General features: G+C 42.7%; 1 protein-coding gene across 3 annotated transcripts in view; it reads right to left on the bottom strand.

Annotated features, from left to right (window-relative positions):
• Positions 1–16635, bottom strand: part of pomgnt2 (protein O-linked mannose N-acetylglucosaminyltransferase 2 (beta 1,4-)) — an 89361-nt gene that overhangs the window by 26080 nt on the left and 46646 nt on the right. The gene's annotated exons all lie outside the window — the stretch shown is intronic.

The following is a 16635-nucleotide window of genomic DNA, read 5'->3' as shown; positions in this document are numbered from 1 at the left end:
ACTTTGCCGACTAGTACTAAAAAAAAAAACAGTTAACACTTTAATCAGTCAAAAGGTTTAAGTTACTTCCCTAAGGCTGGAGAGGCACTGAGATGCAGTGCTTAGTGCTTCTGGCTCATGGCCACCTATCCCCGGGGTCAAATTCCAGCCCAGTCACCCGCTGTTTGGGGAGGCACACTCTCACCATATCTGTTTGGGCTGAGCTCCTGGCACTCAAGTTTTCATTCCCATGTTCCAAAGATTTACAGTTTAGCTAAACCGAGTATACCAAGCGATTACTACAGTGGGTATCCTTAGCAGGGAAACTTTGACAAACTGTTGGCATCCCGAAGGTAGCCGGTTCGAATTCCCGTCACTACCACTCTGCTGGGCCGTTGAACAAGGCTCTTAATCTTCAATTGCTCCAGGGGTGCTGTACAATGGCTGACCCTGTGCTCTGACCCCAAGGGGTATGTGAAAAGATGCATTTCACTGCGTGTTGTCCTGTATAACTATGCATGTGACAAATAAATAAAGAATTATTATTATATTATTATTAACAAAGATTGTTCTACAAGGTGGGTGTACATAATAAAATTTTCAACATTTCATACTGGCACCCAGGAGTATCCTTATATCAAGGGGGCCTCGAACCTACGACAGTACATACCCCATGGTATGTGCACACCTCTATCATTTCATCAGGGAGGACCATAGACTATGTCCCATCCCACAAATCTGACCCCTAAAGGGGAACCTTTACTTACTGGGCGGGGTTAGAGGCGTGGACTGGATATACAAAACCTTTGACTCAGACTCGTAAATCATTGTACCACCAACACTGACTCCAACTCCATTTGTAATTAGACTTGTATATCTGATTGACTGACCACATTCAAAAGTAAGGTCAGGGACCATACACTGGTACAGTGCTTTGCCGCATCTACCACAAGACGAAACAGCTTGGGACCCTAGTTGGCAACCCCCCAAGCTGTCCAGTCCCCACCCTCCAGAAATGATCCTCTATCTGCCGCAGCCAGGTGTTAGGTGGGTGTCCCATTGGCCACTCGGGTCCTCAGAAATGAGGGTCCTGTGAGCCGATTACTCTCAGGGTAATCACACCACACAGCCGTAGTGCCATAACTGACGCTCCCTTACAATGCAGGTCATGTGCCTCATTCGGGACTCCATGAGCAACACAAAGTCAAACCAGCGGAACCCAAGGATTCCCCAAAGAGACACAAATGAAGGAGGTCCAGTCTTCATCTCAGGTCACTGGATAGCAGCCATGTCTCACAAAACAGGGAGCACCAGGACTCTAAAGACTTGGACCTTCGCCCTTTTGTGGGAGCGCCACACACCCCTTTCCAGCAGCCTCATGACCCCCCCATGCTCTCCCAGTCGGTCTACTGACTTCATAGGAAGAGTCACCAGAAACATGAGGTAAGAAAACCTCTCAACAAGGTCAACACTCTCTCTGCAAACAGACACACTGCTGATGGCTGTACCCAAGAGGTCATTAAAGGCCTTGTTCTTGGTTTTCATCAGGACACTCGCAAGCCCAGACACTCAGACTCCTCACTCAGGTCTCTTGAGTGCCCCAATCAGAGCCTCCACTAACTCCATGAAGATCACAGCATTGTCGGCAAAGTCAAGATCAGTGAATCTTTCTTTGCCAACAGTTGCCCCACAGCTGGTGGACCCCATGACCTTGCCTAACACCCAGTCTATGTAAGCATTGAACAGAGTAGGAGCAGAACACACCGCTGACAGACCCCAGAATCAACTGGGAAAAACGCAGAGGTTCTGCCTCCACTCTGCACAGCACTCATGGTACCAGGGTACAGGCCGGCCATGACATCCAGCAGCTTTGAGGGGATCTCGTGAGGTTTCAGGATGTCCCAAAGGGCAGCTCGATCAACCGAGTTGAAAACTTTACAAAAACCGACAAAGGCTGCAAAGAAACTCTGCCAATATTCACATTTGTGCTCCATGAGAATCCTTAGTGTCAGGATGCGGTCGATGGTCGACATCTTAGGTGAAAAAGCAGACAGCTCCGGTCGCTGGAAGGTGAGCAAATGATGACGGATCGCATGGAGGACAACCCTAGCAACGACCTTACCCGGCACTGAGAGCAGTGTCATCCCCCTGTAGTTGCCGCAATCTAGATGATCACCTTTTCCTTTCCAGATTGGGACGACAAGTCCCATTTTCCAGTCAGTCGGGATGACTTGCAAAGTTAAAAGGCAATTCATCAATGCCATCGTAAATCACTGGGCTACCTTTTGGCACCCTTACCTATTACAGTTTGAGTTTAAAGGCTGTAGCAGTGCGGTTGTGGCTTTTTTATATTATTATTTATGTAGTACTCGGGTGTTGCACCGTGTTAGCCATGGTGGATGTAATTAGAAATCAAGCAAAAAGGACACACTTTACTGGCCTAATTAAAGAGATTACAATACGCCAGCTTTCTTGGCAACTCAGGCCCGATCTTCGGGCAAGATCTTGTAAGACTTCACATAGACCATCGCTACCAAGCATCTTTTTATCAAATGTCCGGTCACTTACCAAAAAACTTGACAAACTAAGGCTGTGACTTAACATACAACAATCCATAAGGGACTGCGGTGCGCTGATTTTTTACGGATATGTGGTTCAGCAAACTGATTCCTGATGGAGTTGCGCAGCTAACTAGCAGGTCAGTGTATCATTCAAAATCCTCCTTTTAACATGTAAAGCCTTAAATAGCCGAGGTCCGGCTTACGTGTCTGAACTCATCATGACTTACAAACCAGAGTGCACGTTAAAATCTCAAGATGTCAGTCTGCTTATGATTCCAAGGGCTAATAAAATAACAGGGGGAGGTTGAGCTTTTAGTTAAAAGGCCCCTAAAACTGTGGACTGGTCTGCCAGCTACTATAAGAGATGCCCATTTGGTCTCAGCTTTCAAATCCTGGCTGAAGACTCACTACTTTATCACACCCTGACTAGAGCTGCTGATTAACCGTACAGACAACATCTCTGTTGTTAGTTATTAGTACTAAAACATAAGTAATACTAGGGGGCTTTGCCCCCTGCTTGCCAACTTCTTCCCCAAGGCGGGCACTTCTCCAAAACCCCTCTTAAACGGTGATACAATGGGAAACAAGCTTGAGCAGCTGCTGGCGTGCTGCTTCTGCTGCCGTCATGTGTGATCTGCAATTTGCTCGCCTACCCATCCCCCCAGCAGCGTTAGGCACCATTGTGAAGAGGGGGGCTGAACATACCCCAAGGACACGCGCCGCTCCGAAACTCCTCTTAAACACTGATACATTCGGAAACAAGTCACAGGTTTTTTTTTTTAACCTCATCTTTGCTCGAGCAGCCGCTGGCTTGCAGCTGCTGCGTGCCACGTGATCTGCATTTCGTGTGGCACTTCGAACGTTTAAAAGCCTGTACAGCACCTGAATATTAACTTTCTTTTTGCTGTTCTGTTATTCCCCCGAGTAATATTTTCAGTTTGTTTGCGCTAATGCAATCTTTACTTTGATTTTTTGGGACTTTCGAATTTTCCTGTTTCCATTATCTCTAACTTGCTCTGCATGTGTTTAACGGGACTTGCTTCTGAAGGTTGTAAATATGACGTGACTTGTCTGTCACGCGGGAAGTCAAAGTGTCTCTGTCTCTCTTCAAAAGATCACGTCTTGACCCCGGGAAAAAGTCTTGTCGCAAGTGTTTTTTTTTTTTTTTATAATAGAAAGATGAAAGCTCTAATTTGTTACTAACCCTCACCTATTCGGTTTCTCTTCTCGGTAGTCACATGTGGCACTCGGCACCACTGCCCACCTGCCAAGTTGTTTTGCCCAGCTAAGGTAAAGTCATCTCTGATGGAAGATCGTGTTAATCATCGGGTAGAGGGGTTCTTTCATCGGATTGACTGGCCCAGCACTGACTCAGTTGTTGAATGGCCAATGGGGGAGGCAGCTTGATAGCCAAGGTCTCCAAGACTCTGAACAAATCAAAATCATATTCTCTGATATCATCTACTGTTGAATTCTGCTCCGTATTTGTAATATTTTTATTGCACTATTATATTGTATTGAGGATGACTTGTGTTCTGTTCTGTGTATTGTATTGTATTGACCCCCTTTTTCTTTTTGACACCTACTGCACTCCCAACCTACCTGGAAAGGGGTCTCTCTTTGAACTGCCTTTCCTAAGGTTTCTTCCATTTTTTTCGTAGAAGGGTTTTTTTGGGAGTTTTTCCCTGTCTTCTTATAGAGTCAAGGCTGGGGGGGCTGTCAAGAGGCAGGGCCTGTTAAAGCCCATTGCGGCACCTCTTGTGTGATTTTGGGCTATACACAATAAATTGTATTATATTGTATCGAGCCAAAAGGTCAGTGAACTCACAAGGGCGGAGGGCTCTGTGTCTACATAAATAATAACTGGTGGACAAAACCACACTGACATAGAGAGTTGCTGCTCCCCAGATTTGGAATACGTAATGCTCAAATGCAGGCCATTTTATCTACCAAGGGAACTTTCTGTTGTCACCACAGCGATGCACAGATACATTCCACCCCAAGCCACTGCTAAGCTAGCACTAGCACAGCTGCACTCGGCCGTCAGTAAACAACAGGATGCTCACCCAGATGCTGCCTGCATTATTGCTGGCGATTTAAACCAAACAGATCTTCAAAGTGTGCTCCAGATATATTACCAACACGTGCAGTGTCCTACCAAGGGATCAAACACCCTGGATAAACCATACACAAGCCCTCCTTACCCCAATCCCTTGGACACTTTGACCATTTTTATTATTTTTGACACCTACATGCAGACCTCTTCTCCACTGAAACAAAGCTGACACAAAGATAGTGAAGATATGGCCTGAGCAAGCCATATCCCCACTCCAGGACGGCTTTGAGTGTGGGGACTGTGTGATCAGCAGGCTGAACGGGGCACAGAAGCAGACCTGAAGGAATACACACCCACTGTTCATTTTTACATCTGTAGCTTCAGTGGATAAATGTCACTAGGGAGGAAAAGATAACAAAATTTTCCAAATATGAAACCATGGATGAACAAAGAGGTGAAATCCCTTTTAAAAGCAAATAACCAGGCATTTAAATCTGGGGATCTCATAGTCTACAGCTGGGACTCCCAAACACGGTACTGGGGACCCACTGTGGCTGCAGTTTTTGTTCCAAATAGCTTTTGTTTTTAATTTCACTTCTGGGTTAATTAAGTGAACTGTTATTTCCCAGATTCTGCGTTTTGGAAACAATATAGAAATTAGAAAAGAACGTTTGGTTTAAAAAAAAAAAAAATTATACAGTAATCCCTCGCTAGATCGCACTTCGACTTTTGTGGCTTCACTCTATCGTGGATTTTATATGTAAGCATATCGAAATATAATAACGCAGATTTTTTGCTGCTTCGTGGGTTTCTGGGGACAATTTACTTCTGGTACATGCTTTCTCAGTTGCTTTGCCCAGTTGATTTCATACAAGGGACGCTATTGGCGGATGGCTGAGAAACTACCCAATCAGAGCACGCAGTTAAATTCCTGTGTGCTGATTGGCTCAGCGACGGCGCGTCGAATTTGATTCCGTTGCATTAACCAGGAAGTCTCGTCTCGCTCGTTCAGCATCAACGTGTTTCGCTGTGTAAAGAGTTAACTGTTGTGTTTATCTTTGTGCATAGTTAAGCCCTTCATTATGGCTCCAAAATGATCTGCTCCTGCTACTGCTTCAGGAGCCGTGCCTAGGCGCCAATGGAAGATGCTAATGTTTGCCGAAAAGGTAAAAGTTTTCGATATGCTGAAGTATGGGAACAGCTACACTGCTGCAGGACACCATTACGGCATCAATGAGTCCACGATTCTTTTTATTCAAAAAGGAGGAAAAGAATATAAGATCTACGGCCGCAGTGTCCTTTAACCAGGGCGCAAAACGAGTTGTAAGTGGACGTAATAAGGCGGTAGTCCAGATGGAATCTGCTTTAGGGATTTGGATTGATGACTGCCGGAAGAAGAACAACGGCGGTGCTACACAATCACCAGAAGAAGGTCCTTTAGAAGAGCTGTAACACTCTCCTTTGTTGTGCAGTAAAACTAAACTCATCATTATCGAACAAGTCATCGTGTCATTGTTGGGGAGTACCCATAACTAATTTCTACGTACGTTTATTGTAACTGTACACACATTTTATACAAATTTTCTTGCATTGTAGGTATTTATTGCCGGTGGCCTGTCTGTCTTAATGGCTGTAACATATGTGATATCGGAGACGCTCTACAGTATCTTTAAAATAACATTTAGGTTTTACGTATAGCATTTACATGTTATAGATTTTTCACTTATTTTTATATTACCTAATCAATTACAATATGTTTAAAACTGTATTACGTATTAAATAAAACTCCTCAATGATATACGATACGTATGTTTGTGAGTAGTATATAAACAGTGTGTTTACATACATAATTTCAATGAATCTTACCTAATAGCTAAGAGGATATAAAGGGTTTATGCTGTATAACTGTGCGGGGAATATTTATAAACAGTGTGTGAGAGTTTATAAGGGCTTAAAATATATAAAAATAACCATACAAACATATGGTTTCTACCTCGTGAATTTTCACCTATCGCGAGGGGTTCTGGAATGCAACCCCTGCGATTGAGGAGGGATTACTGAATATACATACACACACACACACATATATATATATATATATACACATATATACATACACATATATACACACACACACACACACACATACATACAGACATATTATATGCTGTGGTGTTAATGAAATTAACAACAGATGCACTAGAGGGGCAACAATGAGATGACCCCCAAAACAGGAATGGTTTAACAGGTGGAGGCCACTGACATTTTTCCCTCCTCATCTTTTCTGACTGTTTCTTCACTAGTTTTGCATTTGGCTACAGTCAGTGTCACTACTGGTAGCATGAGGCGATACCTGGACCCTACAGAGGTTGCACAGGTAGTCCAACTTCTCCAGGATGGCACATCAATACATGTCATTGCCAGAAGGTTTGCTGTGTCTCCCTGCACAGTCTTAAGGGCATGGAGGAGATTCTAGGAGACAAGCAGTTACTCTAGGAGAGCTGGAGAGGGCCATAGAAGGTCCATAACCCAGTATCTGTTCCTTTGGGCAAGGAGGAACAGGATGAGCACTGCCAGAGCCCTACAAAATGACCTCCAGCAGGCCACTGGTGTGAATATCTCTGACCAAACCACCAGAAAGACTTCATGAGGGTGACCCAAGGGCCCCATGTCCTCTAATGGGCCCTGAGCTCACTGCCCAGCAGCATGCAGCTCGATTGGAATTCGCCATAGAATACCAGAATTGGCAGATGCACCACTGGTGCCCTGTGCTTTTTACAGATGACAGCAGGTTCACCCTGAGCACGTGACAGAAGTGAAAGGGTCTGGAGAAGCCATGGAGAACATTATGCTGCCTGTAACATCATTCAGCATGAGCACTTTGGTGGTGGGTTAATGATTGTCTGGGGAGGCATATCCATGGAGGGTCACACAGACCGCTACAGGCTTGACAAAGGCACCTTGGCTGCCATTAGGTATCAGGATGAAATCCTTAGACCCATTGTCAGACCCTATGCTGGCACAGTGGCTCCTGGTGCACGACAATTCCTGGCCTCATGTGGTGAGAGTATGCAGGCAGTTCCTGGAGGATGAAGGAATTGATACCATTGACACGACACAACACAAAGGCTCTATCCTGGGTCCGCTGCTGTTCTCAATCTACATGCTTCCGTTAGGTCAGATTATCTCAGGTTACAACGTGAGCTACCACAGCTATGCTGATGACACACAGCTGTACTTATCTATAGCACCTGATGACTCCGACTCTTTCGATTCACTAACACAATGTCTTACTGGTATTTCTGAATGGATGAATAGTAATTTTCTCAAACTAAATAAAGAGAAAACTGAAATTTTAGTAATTGGCAATAATGGATTCAATGAGGTTATCAGAAATAAACTTGATGCACTAAGATTAAAAGTTAAGACGGAAGTAAAAAATTTAGGGGTAACCGTTGACTGTAATCTGAATTTTAAATTGCATATTCACCAGACCACTAGGACAGCATTTTTTCACTTAAGAAACATAAGTAAAGTTAGACCTCTTATATCATTGAAAGATGCGGAGAAATTAATTCACGCTTTTGTTTTCAGTCGACTAGATTACTGTAACGCACTCCTCTCAGGACTACCCAAAAAAGACATCAATCACTTGCAACGAGTGCAGAATGCAGCTGCTAGAATCCTAACTGGGAAAAGAAAATCCAAACACATTTCTCCAGTTTTGATGTCACTACACTGGTTACCTGTGTCATTCAGGATTGACTTTAAAATACTGCTTATGGTTTATAAAGCCTTAAATAATCTTGCTCCATCTTATATATCTGAATGCCTGACGAGTTATATTCCAAATCGTAACCTTAGATCTTCAAATGAGTGTCTCCTTAGAATTCCAAAAGCTAAACTTAAAAGAAGTGGCGAGGCGGGCGGCCTTCTGCTGCTATGCACCTAAAATCTGGAATAGCCTGCCAATTGGAATTCGCCAGGCAAATACAGTGGAGCACTTTAAAATACTGCTGAAAACACATTACTTTAACATGGCCTTCTCATAACTTCACTTTAACTTAATCCTGATACTCTGTATGTTCAATTCTTCATAATAACTATTCACAGTGGCTCTAAAATCCATACTGACCCCTACTCTCTCTTCTGTTTCTTTTTCCGGTTTCTTTGTGGTGGCAGCCTGCGCCACCACCACCTACTCAAAGCATCATGATGCTCCAACATTGATGGACTGAAAGCCAGAAGTCTACGTGACCATCATCATCAGGTCCTTCCATGAAAACCCTAAATACAAAGAGGACTGTTTGACTAATGTTAGGTAGATTGCCCAGAGGGGACTGGACGGTCTCTTGGTCTGGAACCCCTACAGATTTTATTTTTTTCTCCAGCTTTTGGAGTTTTTTTGTTTTTTCTGTCCACCCTGGCCATCGGACCTTACTCTTATTCTATGTTAATTAATGTTGACTTATGTTTATTTTTTATTGTGTCTTCTATTTTTCTATTTATTTTGTAAAGCACTTTGAGCTACATTTTTTTGTATGAATATGTGCTATATAAATAAATGTTGATTGATTGATTGAACACCATCTGTCATCTCATTAGAAGCATGCACCGATGTTGTCAGGAATGTATACAAGAACACAGGGGCCATACAAAGTGCTGCGTACAATTTTGAGTTGCTGCAATTAAATTTTGGCAAAACGGACTAGCCTGCCACATAATTTTTTCACTTTGATTTTTGGGGCGTCTTTGAATTTAGGGCTCTGTAGGTTGATCATTTTCATTTCCATCAAACGATGTGGCATCCTTTCGTTCCTAACACATTACCCAGTCTATATCAGTATAGATATCCAGGAGGATTTCTTTTTCCCATTGAGATCTGATGTGTTTTCAAAGTGTTCCTTTAATTTTTTTGAGCAGTTTACATACATACACACACACACACACTGCTCAAACAAAATTTAAAGGAACACTTTGAAAACTTTGGGGGGAAAATAATCCTGCTGGCTATCTCTGCTGCTATGGACCGAGTTTGAGAACCCCTGGTCTATAATGTTGCCAGGTCAAATGTAAAAAAAGGCCAAAAGACAACTAAGAGAAATATATGGAGGATCACTTCTTCAGCATGGACTCCAGGGATATGTGGATAAGTATAAGAGCTGCTACGGACCACAAAGGCAGAGCCCATCTTCCTCCATTGGTCAATGACCTCAACACATTTTTTTGCCCGCTTTGAATCCAGCAACCTTACTCCACCTATAAAGATTATAGCCACAGAGGATGCCAAGACTCCCACCTTTAGAATGAACATGTATGATGTGTGGCACAGACTACAGAGTCAATACACGTAAAGCTGCTGGACATTACGGAGTTTCGAGATGGGTGATCTGGAACTGTGCTGAGCAGCTCACTTAGGTATTTACAAATATCTTTAATCTCCCCTTGACATTGGAAACGATCCCGAAGTCAGCCATCATTGTGTCAGTGCCAAAGAAAACAAACATTAGTAATATGAATGGCTATCATCCAATCGCTCCTACACCGATAATAACAAAGTGCTTTGAAAGACTGGCGCTCTCTCCCACATTAAAGCCAACATCCCCGCCTCCCTGGACTCGTATCAGTTTGCTTACAGAGCTAATATATCTACAGAGGAAGCCATCTCTCTAGCTCTGCACCCTGCCCCGACTCATCTGGAGAGACAGGGCACATATGTCAGGATGCTATTTACAGAGTATAGCTCTGCTTTTAATACTGTTGTCCCTTTCCAGCTCATCCATCAACTGAACCAGTGGGGGTTCTTAGCATACCACTATGTAACTGGATCCTCAGCTTCCTATCGGAGTGCCATCAAGTGGTTCGGCTGGGTCCTTGTCTCTCTTCTACCATAACCCTGAACACAAGCACGCCGCAAGGCAGTGTACTGAGTCTCATCCTCTACTCCATCTTCACTCACGATTGTGTACCTGCACATACCACCAATACCGTCATTAAATTTGCACATGACACAACAGTGACTAGGCTAATTTACAATAATGACGAATCGGCCTACAAAGTGGAGGTGAAAAATCTGGTGAGATGGTGCTCAGTGAACAACCTGTCCCCCAACACAGGGAAGACCAAGGAGCTCATCATTGATTTTAGAAGATCACGTGATGAGGATCGTGCTCCTGTTTTCATCAATGGCGATAGGGTGGAGTGAGTGTCAAGCTTAAGGTTTCTGGGGATATACTGTAGATCACCAGTGACCATTCATGGACAGCTAACACCACGGCACTGCTGACGAAGGCACAGCAATGGATGCTGAAAAAAGCTGGCCTCCCTCGACAAGTGCTGCTGACCTGCTAACACTGCACCACTGAGAGTATTTTAACCCATTGTATCTGTGTGTGTGGTATCATAGCTGTACAGCCACTGATCGGAAAGCTCTATAGCGGGTTGTGTCGAGAGCATAGAAGATTGTCGGGGTGCAGCTTTCAGCCCTGGAGGACATTTACAGAACACGCTGCCTCAGGAAAGCCACCAGCATCTGCATGGATTCCACTCAGCCATGCCACAGTCTATTTGAACTTCTCCCATCCAGTCAACATTTCAGAGCCTTCCTTGCATGGACCTCGAGGCTCAGAGACAGTTTCATCCCAAGAGCTATACTAATACGGAGGAGCATTTAAAAAAAAAACTGCTAAAAACCAATTACTTGAACATGTCTTTCTCATAGCTTCATTTTAGTGTAAGTATGATATTCTGTATATGCATTTAATTATCATTTATTTATTTATTGTTTTTTCCTCCCCATGTCTCCCAAATCAGTACTAACCCCTACTTTCTCTGCTGTTCTTTTTCCGGTTTTCTGTAGTGGTGATCTGCGCCCCCACCACCTGATCAAAGCAGCATGCAGTCCCTACATTGATGGATTGAAGGCCAGAGGTCCACATGACCAGTATCGTCTAATTCTTCCATGTGAAGCCTGAAACCCATGAGGACTGATTGAGATCATTTATGTTACGTAGAATGCCCAGTGGCGACTGGGTAGTATTGTGGCCTCGGAACCCCTGCAGATTTTTTTTTTTTTTCTCCAGCCATCTGGAGTTTTTTTTGGATTGTTTTTTCCGTCCTCCCTGGCCAACGGACCTTGCTTTATTCTATGTTAATTAGCATTGCCAAATTTTTATATTTTTTTCTTTCTTCATCTTGTAAAGTACTTTAAGCTACATCATTTGTATGAAAACGTGATCTAGAAATAAATGTGTATATATATATATATATATATATATATATATATATATACTGTATATATATATATATATATATATATATATATATATATATACTGTATATATATATATATATATATATATATATATATATATATATATATATATATATATATATATACTGATATATATACTGATAGATATATATATATATATATATAGGGGGTCCTCGGTTACAACACAGTTCCGTTCCTACAACAGTGATGTAACCCGAATTTTGGTGTAAGTCGAAACACACCTTAGCCTGAGTCACTTGCCTATCCTAACACTTTTGCAAAATCATAATCTAGAACATAAAAACACAACTAAGCTGCAGATAAAAGAAAAGGACATAAATATACTGTACTGTACTGTACTGTATTAACAGAAAAAATGAGTGTAAAAAATAATCCTAACCTTTAATCATTCTCACGTCTCGATTTTTTTAAGTTTTTATGGGAGTGAGGGTAGTAAACTCGAAACATTGTATGTCGAGACGTTGTAACCCGAGGACCCCCTGTGTATATTATATATATAACGTAATCTCCCATGAGGACTTGGGACTTGAAATTTGGATTGTAGGTTACCATTGGCCCATAGGGCTCGCTAAGAAACAGTTTTAAAAATGTCATGGTCCAAGCACATTCTGTATGTCTGTCTGTCCGCTTTTCCCAAGAGAATTACTTAACGGATTTAGATCTGGTTGTTTTCTATAATTTGCTTGAACTTCCCGGTTGATTTTGCGGCTTCTCTCATCACGCTAAGTACCACATTTCGCAAGCGGTACCGATGTATTTATGCAAATCCAACAGAGTGGCTGTGGGCTGAGAGCAGGGGCGGGACCTTCCTCATTCACTCGCCAGCCTCTGTTCGAGTTGTTCTACGTCTCGCCACGTGTTGGGAGTACACTTTGCCTTCACTTAGCTAGCCATACCTGTTTCTTCAGCACACATTATCATCTACAGATTGTTAAGGAGTAACGTTTGACGTTTTTGAGAGAGAGATCAGGGCTACAACTGTTTTAGACAGGTAGCTGCTGACTGCCAGAGATATTTGCTTTTCTCCCCATGCTGGGAACACTGTCCTGTTACAGCTGAGCAGGATCAGATATAGTGGCAACATCTATTGATTTTTGAAGTTTGTCCTGTTTCATTACTATGTGGGCAAAGCCATGGGGTACAGCTAGTGTTGTGTAAATGCACTCAATCAGTCCATCAAGAGCTCCCAGTAGAACTGTTTGTACTTATAATTACATTTACCTTACAGTAAACTTGTACAACTTTATGAACCTTCTTTATTATCTGTACATGTACAGTGGTACCTCGGTATACATCTGCTTTGGAATAAGTCCAACTTGTACCATACATTGTTTGGATACAAAAAATTTTGCTTGGTATACGACCTTTGTTTGGAATACGACTCGCGTGCTATCCTTGTTTACCTCTCTCGAGACAAAGCCACGACTGCCCTCAAGCGTCAGTGCGCCAGTTGCTAGCATTCAGTGCACAACACACACTATAACACTCTGTGAATTTTTACGTGTGTGGTATAGCGGGTCCACAGCTCCTGTCAAAGGCCAGCTTTAAAATAAATAATCACCGCGCTCGCGGCTTGGTGATGGGGCATGGTGGTTGTGTGGCTGAAGGTTCTCAGGGCGTTTTGTGATGTGGGCATTTCTCACCAAAGTGCACAGGTGAGAGACCATCTGCATTCGCGATTGTTCCTGGAGCTGCTTATCTTGATAAATAGAAGCACGAGTCGGCTAGAAGGGGAGGAAAAAGAAAGAACAGTAGGGAGGGGAGAGAGAGAGAGAGAGAGAGAGAGAGAGAGAGAGCGTGCATGCATACATATGAAGTAGCTGAAGTAGGCAGAGTGAATGTCAGCTACAAGTAGGGCGACTCCTCTGTTGGGAAGCAGGGGGGCCACCAGGTAAAAAGGCACCGGGCTTCTTTTTTTTGTTTTAAAAGAATGCTTCCTGCTGTATTTTAACCTTGTTGTTTTTCAGAAGACTTTTTTTGTATTGTTTTTTAACCTCCACGTTTCACTTCTGATTTTATGGATTATTTATTGGAACTTTAGAGACTGCACTTTAATTTGAACACCTTGTTTTGTTGAGTGTTTTAATAAAAGCACTTTGCACTTTTTCAGCATCACCTTGCTTTGTTGTTACTGATGAGCTTAGCAGTGAGGCACATTACTGACGGTGTAGGGTTCAAGGGTTCCCCGACAGCAGATGGGAGCATACAGCAAACTCGCATCGTCACAACGTGATTTTGTGTTTTTTCACGTAAATTTGAATTGATTGTTGAAAAGCATGAAGGTGGCATGTGTATCCGGGACATGGCTGTTACATACTGTTTGCCGAGAACGACGGTATCTACGATTGAGAAAAACGGACGTTATTAAAAAGTGAGGAAAAAATTTTCATTTATTTCATCTAATTGCTTTTGTATTTATGTATTTTAGTATTAAGCAGTGTTTAAATTATTTTATACAACCCCATCAATGTATAATATGCCAATAGCAATAGGATTTTTTTTCATGGGAACAGATTAATCATTTTCCCATTATTTCTTATGGGAAAAATTAGTTTGGTATACGTCCTGTTTGGTATAAGTCCAAGGATCTGGAACGGATTAAGGACGTACACCGAGGTACCACTGTATATTGTACTTTAATTTTTTTTCATCAAATTATTTTACAGGAAAAATTAGTTTATGGAGGAGCTGCATATCGAATCTCATTGTACCATACAAGGACAAAAAAGGAATTCAATTCAATTCATTTTAAATTCTTAGAATAATGTATTAACATAATTCTTAGAATAATTATTAACATAATTGACATAAGTCAATGTTTTGATATTGTTTATGTATGTAAGCTGCCTGTGTTATGTTCCATGTGTTCTGTGGGAGGTCCCCCAAGAGACAGGGCCGTCAGCCAATCACAGCCAGGATCTGTCCTCTACCCTATAAATCCGAATGGTCTCCCACAGTTCTCGGCGGTTCACTGTGAATATGCCAGGGAGTCTGTGAGTGTACTTATGTTTATTGTGATTTCTGCATTATTGAAATCTCAGATTTTTCCAATTTCTGCTGTTTTGACCCTGCTTTTGGAATCTGTATTAAGACTTGTTTGATTTGGATTGGGTGTTTAAGGTAATTCCACTTTGCCTTTGTGTCTCACAGAGCTTCATTGCATTTGGAATATCATTTGTGAAGAATAAATCTTTTGTTTTAGATTTGGTGCTTGCCCTGATTACTAGGCTGGGTTTGATGGTGATATCGCCCTCAGATGAGCATTGCTGAAAGTGTTTTGAGACTCCCAGTTACGACACGTACAGTATACACAGACTAAGTACAGTAAAACCTTGATTATCCGTCAGGGGTTGGGACTGAGGCTGTGATGGATAAGAGAAAAGATGGAAAACAGGACAGCTACTTTAAAAATTGTATACAGTAGATTAGTTTAGCAAATAGTCATATTTATTTACAAAACTATATTAACAAAATATAATATAGGATTAACAAAATTAATCAATTTATAAAATATTGTAATGAGTTATGTAGGGCGGCACGGTGGCGCAGTGGTAGCGCTGCTGCCTCGCAGTTAGGAGGCCCAGGTTCGCTTCCCGGGTCCTCCCTGCGTGGAATTTGCACGTTCTCCCCGTGTCTGCGTGGGTTTCCTCCGGGCGCTCCGGTTTCCTCCCACAATCCAAAGACATGCAGGTTAGGTGGATTGGCGATTCTAAATTGGCCCTAGTGTGTGCTTGGTGTGTGGGTGTGTTTGTGTGTGTCCTGTGGTGGGTTGGCACCCTGCCCAGGATTGGCTCCTGCCTTGTGCCCTGTGTTGGCTGGGATTGGCTCCAGCGGACCCCCGTGACCCTATTCGGATTCAGCGGGTTAGAAAATGGATGGATGGATGAGTTATGTAATAAGCAAATACAATTCAGAGGTACTGGAGTTTTCTATATTTTACTTAGAGTCTTCTGTCTGTCTTATACTCCGTTATCTAGGTTACAGAGCAGACCTCCAAAACAATAAAAGATAGCTTCCCTACCAGTTAATTTATCTCCTATCAGTTATGTTTTGTCTTTCTCTATACCGCAAACGCTCCTGCTTATTGTCTCCCGACTCCCTACTCAGAATTTCCTTCCACCGCAACTTCCTTTTCCTCCTCACTTCCCCTGTCCACCCATTACTGAACAGAAGCACTTCAATCAGTCCCATCACTTTCAGTATTCATTTCCACCCTTTCTGCTCCCCAACAGCACATCACAAGCTACCTGTATGTCACAATATATTAACAAAGCATAATTTAATTTAAAAAGAAAATTACAATGCAGAAGAACAACATTAATATAAAAACATTACCATCAGTGGTTTCCATTTTCGACATGTTTTTTAATTTTGTCGGCATCACGCTTTATATCATTCACTGTTGTTCTACCTGCTCTGTAAATTGAAGCAATACTTGAAGCACTTTCATCGTTTCTAGGGCCTAGGGCCGCTGCTATTTTTAATATATAAAAATGATTTATCCATCCATCCTCTTCCGCTTATCCGAGGTCGGGTCGCGGGGGTAGCAGCTTAACCAGAGAAGCCCAGACTTCCCTCTCCCCGGCCACTTCTTCCAGTTCTTCCAGGAGAATCCCAAGGCGTTCCCAGGCCAGCCGGGAGACATAGTCCCTCCAGCATGTCCTGGGTCTTCCCCGGGGCCTCCTCCCGGTTGGACATGCCCGGAATACCTCACCAGGGAGGCGTCCAGGAGGCATCCTGATCAG

Source organism: Polypterus senegalus, chromosome 15 (genome assembly GCF_016835505.1).
Source record: "Polypterus senegalus isolate Bchr_013 chromosome 15, ASM1683550v1, whole genome shotgun sequence".
NCBI lineage: Eukaryota > Metazoa > Chordata > Cladistia > Polypteriformes > Polypteridae > Polypterus > Polypterus senegalus.
Note: the sequence above shows the minus strand (reverse complement) of the source record. Positions and strands in the feature narration are given on the sequence as shown.